General features: G+C 44.6%; 1 protein-coding gene and 1 long non-coding RNA gene across 9 annotated transcripts in view; one reads left to right on the forward strand and one right to left on the reverse strand.

Moving 5' to 3' along the window:
* The window catches only part of PTPRT (protein tyrosine phosphatase receptor type T), a 698,170-nt gene that overhangs the window by 212,746 nt on the left and 471,124 nt on the right, over positions 1-14,300 (reverse strand). The gene's annotated exons all lie outside the window — the stretch shown is intronic.
* Positions 4,684-14,300, forward strand: part of LOC120380629 — a 37,334-nt gene continuing 27,717 nt past the window's right edge. For 2 of the 4 annotated variants that reach the window (XR_005587847.1, XR_005587849.1), the window contains exons 1-3: positions 4,684-4,894; positions 5,331-5,402; positions 9,665-9,720. This is a non-coding gene — a long non-coding RNA (uncharacterized LOC120380629). Of the gene's footprint in view, positions 4,895-5,330; positions 5,403-9,664; positions 9,721-12,872; positions 13,036-14,300 lie in introns of all 4 variants that reach the window. The other 2 variants (XR_005587846.1, XR_005587848.1) reach the window with 2 other exon arrangements.

The raw sequence follows: 14,300 nt of genomic DNA on the forward strand, positions 1-14,300 counted from the left end.
TATCCAGAGGGCAGGGAGACAAAAGATTTTTATCTGGTGTTCTCACCGTCATATTCTTTTCTTAACTGAATTTGTTGCAAGTATATTTAATGCTGATAACAGGGGCCAGATTGACAGTGCTGGAGAGTGAATTCCTTTATTTAAGCTATAGAATCGGCACAGCGAGGGCAGCAGTGCAACCTGCCTTCATGCTCTCCCCCTGAACTCCCTGCACCCAAAATGCATCTCAAGATTAACCTTCTGAAACCACTTCAAGAATAGGGGGTCCATTCACTTCCTGGCCTATCTACTGAGAATAATAAACACAGAGCTCATTAACACTTAATACTTGACATAACACAGTGGCGGGGAAAAGGGGGCCAGCAGCAGCAAATCTCAGAGCCTGGGTCAACTGACTCTGGCTCATGCTGCAGGGTTAGAAACAGCAGTGTAGACATTTGGACCCAGGCTGCAGCTGTGGCTCTGAAACTGGGGTGGGGTGGGGTGGGGTGGGGTGGGGGTGGGCAGGGTCTCAGAGCCTGGGCTCTCGCCCAAGCCTGAACATCAACACAGTTATTTTTAGTCCCACAGCACAAACCCAGCAAGTTCAAGCCAGTTGACCCATGCTCTGAGACTCGTTGCCAGAGGTTTTATTTTTGCTGTGGAGATATATCCCTAGAGACTGAAGGTACTACATGGTCCTATGCCCAGTATTTCCCATGCTCAGGAATAGGGACCCTAGACCAATAAGAACCATGGGCAATCTCTTTTTTTCTCAGTTCTTGGCCATAATTTTCCTACTGATGTTTCCTTGGGTATTTTACTCTTTTCAATTCCTGTACATGAAACTAAATGTAACATGTAAGAGAAGCAGGGGACGGGAAATAAAGTAGGTAAAGCAACTGTGAGTTCCTCTGCAATGTATTCCGGCCATTAAGGATTTCATTAGGTTTGCTAATAGGTTGTTAATGATAAAATATCCTTTTTTCATTTTACCTACTTTCCAAACATTATAGTCAATTCTGCTATGCAAGCTCTGCACCTACATTGACTTAAATTAGCATGCCATATATTAAAGAGTCCTTTTAATGAGCTGTTATTCGAAATGATTTTATTGGAGAGCAGCATTGTTCAGTTTAATAGCACATAAAATGACAACTATAGAAATTGCTTTGATAAGACACAAGCAGTGAGTGGGTTACTCAGTCTCCAGTACTGTATCCCAGTCAGTTCTTGATGCTGAGAATACTCTTCAATATGCAGAGTAGTTGCCTCGTTGCCTTGGAAGTAGCAATGGTGGTTAGGATTAAAAACAAAGGGGCACTAGCTGTGTCCATATACGGGACTACCTACACTGCAGCTGGGAGAGTGCTTCTCATCTCAGGTAGAGAGATGCACTAGCACTGCTCAAGCTAGCATGTTAAAAATAGCAATGTAGTCAGGGAGAACGAGGGGCGGGGGCAGCTCTAACTGGCTGAGTACAAACCCACCTAGACCCTCTGGATAGGTATTCGGGTACCCCTGACTACACTGCTAATTCGAGCAGAGCTAGTGCGTGTCTGTCTACCTGAGCTGGGAACCACGCTCCCAGCTGCAGAGTAGTACCCTAAGAATGTAAACTGCTCTCTGCTATGGTCCACAAAACAAATGGAGAAATATGGCTTATGATTATATATAATATGTATGTGTCACATTTATAGGTACAGTTTCAGCCACATCTATTAAGGTAGTCTGACACTTCCCATTATATGACTCTGTTTTCAGTTGCTTATAACTCTGTCAGACATTGCCAACTCACTCTGATAGCTTCCATGCTGGGTGTCTGTCTCAGGCTGAATGTTTCTGGAAAAATTCAGCCAAAATGGTTCAGCCATTTCCAGGAATGAAGCAAGGGAAAAATACATTGTTTTGCCCATGTTAAATTCTGGCAACTTTTTGAGAAGCTCTAGTGCCCCTACATTTTGGATCAGGAAATTTTGGAAGGGGTGGCCTTGTAGGCTGTGTGTCAGGGATGTGCCTTTTGCTGTCTGTATAAACATCTATGCAAATTTGGCCAAATTATCAACCTTAAGAAGAAAATGCAGTTCACACGTGATTTTACACTTGCTAGAGCTTCTCAGCTTAATTCCCTGAAGAGTCCTTCCACACTGAGCATGCTCCAGTCTGGGGCTGAGCAGGACTTTCCCTAAAACTGCAATTCCCAGCTTCTCCAGGCTGTGCCAGGGATGGGCATCAGAACTAAAAGCAGAGAACCTCTCTCTCCTGTGCTCGTAATGAGTCCCCTTGCTGGGGTCAGGCAGTGTGGTGGAGGAAGCTGCCTAAATTGAATACAAAGGAGACAAATGCCAGACCTACGGTTGAGGCAGGAGGCACATGGGCATTAGAATTGGACAAAGAGCCTAAAGGAGATGGGGGGTGGCAGACTGGGAGCGGCTGGGCAAAGAGACTGTAAATGGAAGGTAGGGGTGGAGGAAACTGGGACTTCAAGCATGTCAGTCTTGTGCACTGAATGAGGTAGAAGACCCATGGGAAAAATAGTATATTATGTAATTAAAGACTGTGCCATAATGTGGAGACACAAGGTGGGTGAGGCAATATCTTTATTGGACAAACTTCTGTTGGTGAGAGAGACACTTTCATGCCTCACAGAACTGAAGAAGAGCTCTGTCTCTCTCTCTCTCCAACAGAAATTGGTCCAATAAAATATATTACTTCACCTACCTTGTGTCTCCAGTATCCTGGGACTCACATGGCTACACTGCATGTACCATAATATACACATACAAGGGGATCAATAAAATTAAGGAAACTCAATTCTGGCAGTTCCTGAACTGAGTTTTTACTTTGCAACCATAATAACCTTCTTTTAATGCAGTCGTGTTGTATGATGTAGGTGCCACAGCACCCCTTGCGACTCCATTAGTCCGTTCCTTCTAGTGTTTCTTTAATGGCTGAACCCTCACCGGAATGTCTGCCTTCAGAGCTGGTAGTTCCTTGGTGGACCTGCCTGCTTTTTCTGATTGCTGCCTCTCTCTCCTCTTGCCGGTGTCCCCATCCATCTGGATGCAACAGGCCTCCCCCTCATTGGTAGTAGAGTTTTGGTCCTTTGTCCCATCAGTGCCTATAGTGGAAGGTTTTGGCACCCCTGTGGTGAGGTTTGCTAACAAGAGGTCTGAAATCAGAAGAAACAGCCTTGTGTAACAGTCTCTTTGCTGTTTTCACTGCTGATTCCACCTGATCATTACTTTGTGGGTATGCTGGGGAGGAGGCATAGTGGTCAAACTTCCATTTGCACACAAATTCTCTGAATTCTTCCAAGACAAACTGGGGTTCATTGTGCATAAATACTGTGTCTGGAATGCCTTATCTCACAAAGTGGGTTTGCAGTGACTTGCTTCGTGTATGAGGCAGGGCAGTGACCTCCCAAAAGTTTGAACAGTAGTCCACTGTAATCAAGTACTGCTTTTCCTTGAGGTAAATAAATCTATTCCCATCTTTTCCTATGATTGGGTGAGCAATTTGCATAGTAGCTGAGTCTCCTTTTGCGGGTGGTTATCGCACCCGCGATGTCATGATGTTATCACTGCTGTCTGATGTGCCATCCCCCTCTTGTAAAAGTCTGGATTAATCTTTCTGGAAACCTCCTCTGCTCTTTCACACTTTGCTAAAATAGTGAACCTTGCCACTTTCCTTGCAACGCTCTGCTAGTGAGGGGCACCTCTCCCTTACCCGCTCAAGTTAGCTTCGCAGTGAATGCATCTCACTGTGGGTATGGAATCCTGGCCCACCTTCTCTTCTTTGCTGTTGTCCCAGAGCACATACTTCTGGGGGTGCGGTGTTTCCTAAGGCTTTCATCCTCTCTCTTGAGCTTCTGCTGCATGTATCCCCCAAATTGCATGTACTACCTGTGTGTAGAAAGCTACAATCGGCGGGGTGTGGGGGTATGTAATGGGGTGGGACTCACCACCTGGCACCTCCTGCTGGTGACTCCAGGAATTAGCTCTGTCCAGTGGAGCGCCCACTCCTGGTGGTGTCCCATCCGTCATTCTTCCCTCTGTTGCTGTCTCTGGACCCGCATTGCTGCCTGCTCGGTGGCGTCCTCTTCGAGGCCACTGCCCTCCAGCAGTGCCCCTTAGTCCATCTGCACCCCCTTCCGGGGGTTGGTGATCAGCAGTCTCACATCCCAGCCACTATGTCCAACCACACCCTTTGAGTCCAATCACTCTTGTCAGGGATCTGGCGTAGTATAATGGCTGCTCCCTCCAGCCAATGGCTGGGTGTACTGCAAGGAGTGAAGGGGGGGACCCAGGCCCACCCTCTTCTCTGGGTTCCAGCCCAGGGACCCTCTGGTGGCAGCCTCGCTGTCCTCCTTCTCTCCCCTCGTCTGTCTGCTTCCCTGGGCCGCTTCCCCTATGGCCCCTTGCACCCGCTAGGCCCTTCCCTTCAGGGCCTGCAGCCTGGTGGCTATGGGCTCAAGCTCTCTAGCCTCCCCGAGCCCTGGCCAGCACTGCGCTGTCCATGGTGCTAGTCTCCACCCTTGGAGACTGACCTTCCCCTCATGAAGGCCTGGGACAGACCGTCTGCTCCCTTCCTGAGCAGCCTTTATATATGTCTGAGCCTGGCCCTGATTGGCTGTCTCCAAACTGGGCCCTGATTTGCTCACAATAAGCCCTTCTTTGATTGGCTCCCTGTCTGAGCAGGCGCCCTGGCCTGCCACGGCCCATTCTCACAGGGAGTGGGGCAGTCCACCCCACTACAGGGTATTAAAAGCCAGGGCAAGCTAAGCCTCCCCTGACCAAGGCTGTGGTCCCGCCTACGTTCCCTCAGGTGACCTCTCCCTCCCTTCCCCTCTACTCTGAAGCCGGTGGCTCTGCTGGGTCCTGGTGCTTGGCGGGGGGCAACTGGCACAGCTGAGGTGAGTGGGCAAAGGCTACTCCAGCTGCTGGGGTGGGGGGATGGCTCAGCCCAGCACTGGGGCTGGCCCAGCCTCCTCTGTCTGGGAGGAAGGGGGAGGAGGGTGCAGCGGCTTGTCCAGGGCTACTCTGAGCACAAGTGGGGGCTACCAGCTTGGCCTGGCGCCAGCCCAGTGCTTGAGGGGATCAGGCAGCGCAGCTGCGGTGGGTGGGCCAGGGCTCCTCCAGCTGTTGGTGATGAGGGTCTCGGGGCTCCTCCTGTCACAGAGCAGGAATTGCCTCAGGTGGAAGGGGCATGGCCGGTAGGCTAGCTTCCCCAAAGGGGGTTCACCCACAGCCCATGGCTGTAAAATATGGGTCAATCCCCTTCCCTTTGGATTGGTCTCTAGTGAAAATCTGGTGTGACTCCACAGTTTCATTTGCTTTGGGAAGCAATAGGTCCCCAGGGCTCCTAGGACTTCTGTGAGGTCTGAGGCAGTGGGGAGATTCCGAGTACTGCAGAGCTCTCAGGTAAAAGAACAGTTTTACTTTCCTGCTGTTGTTGTTCTCTTCCTCCTGCATGGACAGGTCTGTGAACAGCTCAAACTTCTTCTTCCACTGAATCCATTGAGGAGCTAGGTATGTGATTGCAAAATCCAGGGCTTGGTGGGGGCTTCAGACAGAGTTCCAGGGCTCCCTCTGCTAGCTGCCGTCATTCAGAGAACTCACACCTCTCTAACCATTCAGTGACAGACTTGAAGGTGGCAATTTTGCAACAAAAAACTTCAAAAACAGACTCCAAAGAGAGACTGCTGAACTCGAATTAATATGCAAATTAGATACAATTAACTTAGGTTTAAACAGAGACTGGGAATGGTTGGGTCATTACACTAATTGAATCTATTTCCCCATGTTAAGTTCTCCTCACACCTTCTATGGGTCATCTTGATTATCAATTCAAAGGTTTTTTTTCTCCTGCTGATGATAGCTCATCTCAATTGATTAGACTCTTCCTGTTGGTATGCATACTTCCACCTTTTCATGTTCTCTGTATGTATAAATATCTCCTGTCTGTGTGTTCCATTCTATGCATCCGAAGAAATGAGCTGTAGCTCACGAAAGCTTATGCTGAAATAAATTTGTTAGTCTCTAAGGTGCCACAAGTACTCCTGTTTTTTTGCGGATACAGACTAACACGGCTGCTACTCTGAAACTTGTTAATACCACCGCTCCAGAACATGGGCCCTCTGACTGCAGTTCCACTGACCGTGACACAGCTGTGGAACATGGTCCTAGGGTGACCAGATGTCCCAATAAAATTGGGACTGTCCAAATATTTAATCCTTTGTCCCACGTCCCAATCAACGTACGATCGGGACGCCATTTGTTCCAACATTCAGGTAAGGAGACAAGCGGGAGGGAGGCGCCGACTCTGTGGGTGCTCCAGGGTTGGAGCACCCACGGGGAAAAATTGCAGCCAAGCTCCTCCCTCCTTGCTTTCTTCTCCCCTCCTCTCCTGAGCACCGCATCCCCGCGCCTCCCCCCGCCCCAGTGCTTCCCGCCACCTAACAGTTGTTTGCTGGCACTTAGCACTTTCCAGGAGGGAGGGGGTAGTGGGGGGACATGGTGCGCTCAGGGGAGGAGAAGAGGCAGGGCAGGGGTGGGGATTTGGGGGAAGGGGGTGGAATGGGGGCAGAGTGAGGGCAGAGGCGGGGGTGGGAAGAGGTGGGGGGTGGGCGAGCACCCACCCATCAGAGGGGATGTCGGCGCCACAGGGGTGAGTGGCGGGCGGGGAGGGTGAAGAGGCGAGCAAGCGGTGGGTAGGTGTGCAGGGGGGGTGAGGAGGCGAGCAGTGGGTGGGGGACTGAGGAGGGATGGAGAGCCAGCAAGGGACTGGGGGATGAGGAAGGGGAGGGGCGGGATCTGGGGCAGAGTGGGGGCGGAGCCTGGGAGGAGCAGGGGTGGACTGTGGGTGGGACTGATGGCACCCCAGTGTCCCGATATTTTAGCGTTGTGATCTGGTCACCCTACATGATCCTCAAAAGTAGATTTTTCCATTTGTATATTTGGCTCAGAGTAGCAACTTTTCTTTCACTTTTTAATCATTCCTTTGCTTTTCCTTAAAGTCTACATGGAATGAAAATAACTATCTGGAAAGGAGATATATATGTGTAGCTTATTTTCATGTTACTCAACTGCTTTATTTTTGGAACTGGATGATGTCATACAGCAAGGTCCAAATATGAAGCTGCTCAGCAGGTTTATCTATATTACCATAGCTGCACCAGCAGATTGGTGCTTTAAAAAGATTAGATAGAAGAAATGGGATTAAGAATCAAGAAAAGAGAAACAGATACACAAAAGAGGAACAAGAACTGACCAAAACCATATTCTAGCCAGCATAGGGAATAAATCACTGGCAGGCAGAAGCAGAAGTACATCGGTTTATGAATGAACAGATTAGATGCTGCCAAAGATATTTTTAAAACTGCACACTAGCACATAAGTGAAAAATACAGAGCTTTCAAACGTTGTCTTAAAATTCTCTTTGGCTCAGAAAGAAACATATGAGCACAATATAAAATTAAGCTCCCAAAATCATTTCACTAAAAATATTCTTTTCTGTTGCAGACACTGGGCCTAAATCTTTTCTCTTATGCTGAATGTACATCACTGTAAATCCGCTGGCTTCAACAGAACAATAGCGAGAGAAATTCAGAAAAATGGGCTCAGTGGCTCATGTTTCACTTTTTTTTTTAAAGTTTAATCATTTTAAACTTTTTTATTTTGTTTTTAAACACTACATGCCATTTATAGCCACTCCGTGCAGTTTACTTGGTTGTTTACCAGATTTACCAGATTTTATACAATTACAGTAATTTAAGTTAGTTTTTCAAATCAATCAGTTTGCATTTCAGATTTAAAAGAGCATAATTAACAAATGATTGAGGAGATGACCAAAGCTGCATTTCTCTGCTTCCAAGTTATGGATGTCTTCAAGTAGCAATGAGGGGAGCGTGATTAAGAATTCTATACACTGCAGTGAAGTTTGCTCAAAAGTTCTTTAAGGCTCCTAATTAGGGTATCATTAAACACTGGCTTAATTTTAAGCATGTGCTAAATCCCACTGAAGTCAGTTGGGTTTACACAGATGCCTAAGTCCTTAGAGGTCTATACCTTCTCAGGAAAGCTCTTACATACATCCTCAGCATTAAGCATGTGCTTAAATGCTTTTCTGAACCAGGCAATGGCAGGTTAATGACTAAGTGAGACATAGCCAGATAACCTGGCAGGTGACCTGCACCCCATGCTTCAGAGGAAGGCGAACTCCCCCCAACCTCCACTGCCAATCTAACCCGGGGAAAAATTACTTCCCACCCCACATACGGCAATCAGTTAGACCCAAAAATGTGAGCAAGAACCATCCAGCCCAAGCACCTGAGAGAGAGAATGCTTGGTGTCACCTCAGAGCCCGGCGTCCCTGCTTCAGAGGCAAGAGATAACCAAAACACAATCCCGCACACATTAGCCTTCTTTTTGCAGCAGCAGAGAAACTGACCAAGATCCCCATTGTGTGACAAAAGTCTTTTTCATTTATGCACTGGCATTTCTAGGAATTATATCAGCTTCATCTAGATAACATAATGAACATAATGGGTGAGAGCTGGGATCCCTGTGGGATTCTGCTGGCAAGGGACATTAAATTGCAAGAGCAGGTGTTTATCATGTCTAAGTGTTGCTCTCAGACTGCACCCAGAAAGCAATCTCATTAACCCCTGTTGTATCTTGGGGACAGGACAGCAGGATTCTATGGCCAATAGCAACAAATGCTGTAGAGAGGTCCAGAAATTTGTTTGGATTTATTGCCCTTGTCGATTGCCAAGAAAAGATCATTCATCAGTGCCACCAGCACCATCTATTTTCCAAGTTCTGGCCTGAAGCCTGACTAGGAGGGGTCCAGGATATTGGCAGTGTCCAACCAATCTGCTTCCTGAGAACTCACTGAACATTACAGTCGTCAGCCATATAGTAAATAATTTATTTTCAACAGCCCAGATCTTTCCTGATGCAATTCCGGAGGTGAAACAGTTAACTACAAGGCTAATTTACGTGCACATACACACAAAGCTTATCTTAAGTGCAATTCAGAGGATAAAACAGTCAACTTTGGAGTTGACATAGCTGCAAATGTAAGTAGACTACACTTCTGCAAATTTTCATGGCTAGTCTGCATTATTACGGCCTTCACAGCAAGATTAAGTATAACATACTCTTCATATAACTGAGTTTCATGGACTCAGACAGAATAATATATCACAGTCCAAGATGCTACCCATACATATCTAATGTCAAAGCAAAACATATGTATTAGAGGAATAGTATGGTGGCATACGAAGACTGCATTAAGAATGAGGAGTACTTGTGGTACCTTAGAGACTATCAAATTTATTTGAGCATGAGCTTTCATGGGTTAAAACCCACTTCATCAGATGCATGCAGTTGAAAATACAGTAGGAAGATATATATACACAGAGGACATGAAAAAATGGGTGTTGCCATACTAACTATAATGAAAGTAATCAGTGAAGGTGTGGTATCAGCATGAGAAAAAAAAACTTTTGTAGTGATAATCAGGATGGCCCATTTCCAACAGTTGACAAGAAGGTGTGAGTAACAGTAGGGGAAAACAATTAGCATAGGGAAATAGGTTTTACTGCGTTGTAATACATAAATACAAGTGGTTAGATTTAAGGTTGTACATATCATCTTAAACTTATTTCCTGTGGATTTAGGATGCTGAACCATGTATCCTTCATGCTCTTGCTGCTAAGCTAAGTTAGCCAACCAGGTATGTACAGCATAAACTTCCTTCAATGAACACTCATTATGTTCAGTGAGAAAGCGTCGTACAACGTGTATCACTCATGCACAGAATATAACAGTGACCATAACTTGATCAAAAGAGATTTTCATGGGAACATCCAAACCTCCTCCCTGCTGAGATTTTATTTCTCACAATTTTTATCTTTTTACAATTTCAACTGTAGAGCAGCACACAAAATAGTTGCAATTTTTCGTTTTATTTTATGAGGGGAATGAACATTAATTGCTTTCCTCAACCAAAAACGATTAAACTACTTTCCCCCCTCAAATTTTCCAGGGAAAAAAAAAATCTTACAAAACTTGGCCTCGAAAAATGTCAGCCTGAAATGACAACATTCCAAAAAGTGATGAATGGTTGAAAATCAGGAAACAGAAATACATGTGTAACCATGAATTTGATCCCCTGGTTGTGGCTATAATACCAGCTAATCACAGAAACGTAGGGCTGGAAGGGATCTCGAGAAGTCATCAAGTCAAGTCATCCTGCACTGAGGCAGGATCAAGTAAACCTAGACCAGGGATTGGCAACCTTTGGCCAGCGGCCTGCCAGGGAAAGCCACTGGCAGAGTGGGCTGGTTTGTTTACCTGCAGCATCCGCAGGTTTGGCTGATCATAGCTCCCACTGGCTGCAGTTTGCTGTCCCAGGCCACGGGGCCTGCGGGAAGCGGCGTGGGCCGAGGGATGTGGTGGCCGCCCTTCCCTAAATCATCCCTGGCAGGTGTTTGTCCAACCTGTTCTTAAAAACCTCTAAAGATGGGGATTCCACAACCTCCCTTGACAGTCTATTCCAGTGTTTCCTCTCCTTGGACCATTTACCTTGTGGTGGAGAGGACTGTGTGTCCCACTGACTCTCAGAACCATGTTCTGTGGAGTTTTGTACTCTTGGTAGGACCATCCTTGGCAAACAGGTCTAAGGTAAGGTTCTAGATAAAGCGCGGTCCAAACTTTACAAGACAGGCCAGGCTATGACTGTTATCATACCTGTGACTGTTGACGAGAGTGGATAGCTACACCTGGCTCGCACTGGAAAGTCCTCTGTGGCATACCAGGTGGCCAAGCAGACATGCTCATCTCCCCGGCTGTGAAGATGGATGGTGAGAGCTGTGTGAATGGCCTAGGAAATCAATTTGGGTGCAGCAGGACCTAATGGCCCATCTACTGCATCCAGACTTGTCTCCAGACATCTTGACATTGTCGTGCCACTGGATTTAGACAGGCCTGGATGAATGACTGAAGGTATCTCTGCACAACTTTCCCTCACTTAAATACAATTCACATGCTAGTCATGACATCAAGTGATGTCATGGTCATCTTCGAACCCAAAGGATGAACAAACATCATTCTAGTGCTTAACTGCCATTATAGTTAAGTTTTTCTTAATATCTAACCTAAATCTCCCTTGTAGCAGATTTTCATGGGAACATCCAAAACCACTTCCCCACTGAGGTTCTATTTCTGATAACATTAATATTTCTACAATTTCAACTACAGAGCAGCACACAAAATGGTTGCAATTGCTTTCCTCAACCAAAAATGATGAAATTATTTTTCCCCTCAAGTTTTCTAGGGAAAAACAAGTTTTCCAGGATTTTTTTGTCCTACCTTTAGTAGACATGGAGAACAGCTGATCGCAGTCCTCTTTATTAACAGACATCAATTTATTTGAAGACTATAATAAGGTCCCCCCTCAGCCTTCTTTTCTCAAGATTAAACATGCCCAGAGTATTTTTTAACCTTTCTTCAAAGGTCAGGTTTTCTAAACCTCTTATCATTTTTGTTGCTCTCCTCTGGACTCCAATTTGTCCATGTTTCCTAAAGTGTGCCCCCCAGAACTGGACTCAGTACACCTACTGAGGCCTCACCAGTGCCAAGTAGAGCAGGAAAATTAGTTCCCCCAATCTTCTTGATATTGTTTGTTATTAGCTCTCCCTCCCTAATAAGTAGAGAACCTATACTTTCCTTCATCTTTCTCTTACTCATAATATACCAGTAATTAAAAAACCTCTTTTGTATTGCCTTTTATGTACCTTGCAAGGTGTAACTCATTTTGTGCCTCAGCCTTTTTGTCCCAATGTGCTTAGGCTATTCTTTTGTATTCCTCCTTAGCAATTCATCCATGTTTCGCTCTTTTTGCAGGATTCCTTTTTGATTTTCAGGTAATTAAAGAGCTCCTGACAGAGCTATAGTGGCCTCTTACTATTCTTCCTATCTTTCCTTCACGTCAGGATAGTTTCCAGTTGTGCCTTTAATATTGTCTCCTTGAGAAATTGCCAGATGTCCTGCATTCCCTTTTCCCCTAAATTTTCTTTCCATGGGACTTTAACAAACTCAAAGAATGGATAGGTAAAATCTGTTTTGTTTTGTTTTGTTTTTAATTCCATTGTTCTTATTCTACTGTTCTTACGCTTTGTATTATAATAGGTTGTGGTTTCAGGGGCTCAGCTTGGGAGAAATTTAGTCCTACTCTATTTTAAATCCAGGAAATGCATCCCACAAACATTGGCCTGATATATGACCCTCTAATTCAGTGGCTTTTTTCATGTAACTACCTCTCCTGCGGAGAAAAACTGAGCAAAGTGACACAGGTGAAATGGTGCTTTGACAATTTAAGAGATGATGGAAGGCAGATCACAATTTTACATGACAAACAAAAAGATCTGTAACCTCTGAAGTACAATTTGAACTCAAATCTACTGGGATTAGAGAAACTAGACTCCACACATCCTATTAAAGAGTCTGAAATAGCCTGAAAGCCCCATACACTTTTATTCCAGGCATCCTAATACAAAGATCTGATTCATTTGAAAACTGTGACTAAGAAAGCTGGATAGTTAGAAGTTACACAATCATTTTTTTCCCTAAGGACTATACACAACCTATAGAGGACTTGATAATAAATTAAGAGCATATGTCACAAAAAGAATACACCTTGTAGTGCTTTAAGAGATAGTTTGTTACTTAGACAATGCGTCTAGACGTGGCTCAGTCGATGGACTTTTCCAATCTGAGACTTTTATTTATTTATTTGTTTTTTAGCTGAGCAGATGAATATACTGTAGATATTGTTTAAATGCCTCTAGGATTTAAATGCACCATAACAATGTCTTCTATTTTCAGTCAAGTAACATGAGGAATATCTTACACAGAGGATTGCTGGGTCTTTCTTCTTCTTTCCCTCCTTGACCACCTAGGAAGTACTGTGAACCTCTAAAATCAACAATTCCCAGAAGACCATTATACACAAAGGGAACACTTTTCAAAGTTGGGTGCCAAAACTGCTGTACGTGGATGTTTCATTAGGCATTTAGATAGCTTAAAAATGATAACTGGATGTGTATAGCCTAAAATATAAAAACTCCAGCACAAAACTGATCAGTGAACTTGAATCAGATCATATGTCTCTGTGATCCACAACAGCATAAGCCTTTGTATTGTGTAATGCTGGATTGATGTTGCCACTTATTTAGGGCAACAGTGATGTTTATATACACATTCATACACAATCTTTGCACTGATGCTTCCACGCTGTATAGAAACTATCATATTATTGGCTTAATCACAATGAGTTTGATTCTTAACATGCATTTCAAGATTCCAATATATAGTATAGCAGCTTTCATAGGACTGGTAAAATTACTGAACAGCTGTGCTGCTTTTAAATGGGGGGAGGTAGGGAGTCCTTAAAGCAGTTGTATTAGATCTTGCCAATCACAACAAGAGAGAGAGCTGTAATGTGGCCTGTTTTATTAATGTCACATTCACACACCTCTCTATAAACCAATATAACCAATATACCAGCACAATCCATTATTCTTCTTGTTTGCCTGAACACTTCCTAGAAAACCTATCGTTTATGCACACCTGTATACCTAGCTACCCGTTAACCCAGCTATAGAGCTGTTGAGCTTAATCTCCATTCTGTTACTTTTATATCAATCTATGCATCTCCCCTATGGTTTACCATATATCTGCACCTACCATCTCTTCACATGCTCATTATATTAACTGCCTACCTGCTCACCCATTCACCCATTACCACCCTTCACTAACTTCTGTAAGATATACTATAATGTCTTTGCCTCTCTCTCCACATAACTGGTGTCTTAATATTTTCAGCATCCTGCTAATCATAATTTCAATCCTGAGCTATCCTAGTGCCTTGGACAGGAGCTTTCTGCTTCCTGAGAATAGAATCTAGTTGCATTCTGATTTGCAGATCTGTAGGGTTCTTTCTTTAAAATCCAGCTGTGCCTGTATCCAGTGAAACAATTCTCAAACCTATTGTACTTTTTTTAGTCAGTCTTAAAAGCAAAGCTGTAGCTGTGTGTTATTTAACATTCAATGCCAGACCCCAAGAGCAATATGAAGGATAAATGTCAATCAGTTGCGACTTGAATAGTCAGAGAGGCTCATTATGGTCCTTTCATTCTGTTTAAGCTCTTTCAAGTTATACATAGTCATTACAAACTTATGATTTTTGACTGCTAAACAAATTGCTTACTGGAGATTTTGCTGCTGAATTTTAACCCAATTCTTCATGTGAAA

Source organism: Mauremys reevesii, linkage group 13 (assembly GCF_016161935.1).
Source record: "Mauremys reevesii isolate NIE-2019 linkage group 13, ASM1616193v1, whole genome shotgun sequence".
Taxonomy (NCBI): Eukaryota; Metazoa; Chordata; order Testudines; family Geoemydidae; genus Mauremys; species Mauremys reevesii.